This window comes from Ricinus communis, chromosome 2 (genome assembly GCF_019578655.1).
Source record: "Ricinus communis isolate WT05 ecotype wild-type chromosome 2, ASM1957865v1, whole genome shotgun sequence".
NCBI lineage: Eukaryota > Viridiplantae > Streptophyta > Magnoliopsida > Malpighiales > Euphorbiaceae > Ricinus > Ricinus communis.
The window spans coordinates 11,415,717-11,419,141 of record NC_063257.1 but is presented as its reverse complement, the minus strand read 5'-3'; the positions used below and the strand labels follow the sequence as shown (position 1 = coordinate 11,419,141).

The following is a 3,425-nucleotide window of genomic DNA, read 5'->3' as shown; positions in this document are numbered from 1 at the left end:
AAGAATTTAAAGAAAAGCTAGAACAAGGGTTCGAAGGAGAAGTTGAGATAATGACTAATGACCAAAGAGAAGTTGCAGCTCAAAGGCAAATGGCTATGAAGGACTAGGCTTGTCCTATAATTGGGTAACACTACTTCATGCATAATTTTAGGTGATGCATCTAGGAATTATAAACTAAAGAATATCCATTTTAATATGCTTTCGTCATTTTATGGTATTGCCTAGTGAGGATGCATTGACATTCATTATAGAGTTTTATGCTATAGTTCATACATTCCCATTACCTCGACTCAATGAGGACCAATTAAAGATGAGATGTTTTCCTTACTCATTAAAAGACAAAGCAAAGGCTAGGTTAATGACTTTACCTCCTAATTTTTTAAGAACTTGGAATAAAGTTTATAAAAAATTTATGAGTAAATTTTACTCATGTCAAAAGACTAGAAAATTAAGGGCTGAAATTTTTAACTTTTATCAAAAGGATATTGAATCCTTTCATGAAGCATGAGATCGATTCAAATCACTTTTACAACAATGTCCACACCATGGATACCCACTTTCTATGACCAACCAATCGCTCTATGGTAGTCTAACACAATAATATTAATGTATGGTTGATAATTCAGCTGGGGGTGCTATGGTAGAAAGAACTGTTGATTAGATTTATGACATCTTTGAGGTGTTATGAGCCAATTGACAATAAAAGAGTCTAAGAACAAAAAGAGTAGGAGTGAATGAAGTTGTGTCTAATAATGGGATGGCTATGCAAATAGCTGAATTAACTAAACAAGTTAGGATTCTTGCTTCAACTGAGAATGTACAAAGCAATAAGGTATATGGTATATGTGGTGTTTATGGTCACGTTGCTAACGTTTGTTCGTCTTATGAGACTTGTGCAGGAGATGATTATGTACATGTTAATTTCATAGAATTTTATCATCCTAGGCAACCTAGAAATAACCCATACTCCAAAACTTATAATCCAGGATGGATGAATTATCCAAATTTCTCCTAGAGAAATAACGATCATAATCAACCACAAATACTGAGAAATCAAAACCAGTCCCAGTATCAGAATCAAGAGCCTCAATACCCAAGGAATCAAAACCCTCAATTCCCCATCAAGGACAAGCCCTTCAAAGAAAACCAAGTTTGGAAGAAAACTCGAATCTTGTATGACAGCTACCCATGATAGAATGGAAAGGAATGGGAAGAAAACTAATTCCATAAAAGCTTCAATGAAGTGATTAAAAATTCAAGTTAGGTAAATTGATGAAGCCGTATGAGAAAATAAGAAAGAGAAATTGCCAAGTCAACTTGAGCAAGCTAAAAAGCAATCGCTGTTCTTAATGATGGTGAGTTATTTGATAATGTTGAAAATTAATTGAGAAAAATATTCTTACTCAGGTACATCAAAAGAAGATAGACTAGTTAATGTAGAAATAATTGAAGGAGGCTTATAAAAAGAAGAAAGAGTATAGCCAAATCTTAGGTAAAAAGAGAAAGACAATAAGACTTTTTAGGACCTAAGTTTCATAAAGCAGCTGAACCTTATAAACCTCCTATTCCGTTTCCAAACAGATTGAAAGAAAGAAAACAGGATAAACAATTTTCTGAGATTTTTGATATGTTTTCTAAGGTTAACATTAATTTACCCTTGTTGGATGTGATTAGGAATATTGCTAGCTTAAGCAAAAAATTTTTAAGGAACTTAATTCCAACAAGAGGAGATATGGGAACAATGAAAAAAGTTATGGCATCTAAAATAGCAAGTGTAATTCTCCAACAATAATTACCTCCTAAGATGAAAGACTTTGTGAGCTTTACTACTGATATTACAATGGGAGATAAAAAAGTTGCTAAAGCCATGTTGGATTTGGGAGCAAGCATCAATTTGATGCCATATTCAATATGTGCACAACTTAGTTTAGGAGAATTGAAGCCAACTACTATGTCTCTGTAACTGGCTGATAGGTCAATTAAGTATCCAAGAGGCATAGTGGAAGATTTGCTGATTCAGGTAGGAAAACCGATAATCCCTACTGACTTTGTGGTTCTTGACATGGAAGGTACATCGGCAAGGGATAAGGAGCAAACAATACTCCTTGGTAGACCTTTCATGGCAACTACTAAGACAGTTATTAACGTGCACAATAGGAAGCTGACTATGACAGTTTTGGTAGAGATTGTAGAATTTAAAGTGTTTAATTCTTTAACTATATCTCCTAACACTTCAATTGATGAGTTCATATGTTGATTGTATAGATTATTTTATTTATAAAACATATTTACAGGATAAAAATGATAAGTTAGAAGTCGTATTAACATTAGAAAAGCATGAAGAAAATTTAAATAAAGAAGTCTTAGACTTACATGATAGTTAGATGAAGCTATTCTATTGTTACCTGATGAAAATACTATCGAACCTTTAGATTCACCCATTGGAATCAAATCAGAAACTACTAATAGACCACCTAAAGTTGAGCTTAAGGAGTTGCCTAACATACTCAAATATGTCTTCTTAGGAGAAAGGAGTATGTAACCAGTGATCATAGCCTCTGATCTTTCTCCTTCAGAGGAAGAGGCAACTATTAGAGAATTGAAAAGACCTAAAAAAAACTATTGGGTGAGAAATTTCTGATATTAAGGGGATTAGTCCAACAATGTGTATGCATAAAATTATTTTAGCAAACAATTCTAAAGCTGTTAGAGATACACAACGATGACTTAATCATAACATGAAAGAAGTTATAAGAAAAAAAAAATCAGAAGTTATTGGATGAGGGTATTATATACCCTATAGCTGATAGTAATTGGGTAAGCCATGTTCATGTAGTGCCTAAAAAGTCAGACACAACAGCTGTTAAAAATGAAAAGGAGGAATTAGTCCCCACAAGAATGACAACAGGATGGAGAATGTGTATTGATTATAGAAATTTAAATGTTGCAACAAAGAATGATCATTTTCCTCTTCCTTTTATTGATCAAATATTAGAGCGTTTAGCAAGATATGAATTTTATTGTTTTCTTGATGGACTTTCAAGATATTATTAGGTACGCATTGCATCTGAAGATAAAAAAAAAAAAAAAAGACAACTTTCACATGTCCCTTTGGAACTTTTGCATTTAGGAGGATGCATTTTGGGCTTTGCAAAGCTCCAGCAACATTCCAAAGATGTATGCTTTCTATTTTCTCTGACATGTTGAAGATAATATCGAGGTATTTATGGATGATTTTTCAGTTTTTGATTCCTCATTTGATGCATGTCTAAGCAATCTGATTCGTATTCTCGAGGTCTAATTCACTCTTCCACTGCTGTAAACGAGTCAAAACAACAAGCATAGAAACAATAATTAAGAAATCGAGCCATGAAAAAGATTCAACAAAAATTTATTTTAGCCATCTAACTAATGATTTAAGATAA

At 33.0% G+C, this 3,425-nt stretch overlaps 1 non-coding gene across 1 annotated transcript; it reads right to left on the bottom strand.

Moving 5' to 3' along the window:
* Nucleotides 1-445: 445 nt before the first annotated feature.
* LOC112535535 lies at nt 446-552 on the bottom strand. The gene has a single exon (XR_003079646.1). It is a non-coding gene; the product is annotated as a small nucleolar RNA R71 (small nucleolar RNA).
* Nucleotides 553-3,425: the final 2,873 nt, after the last annotated feature.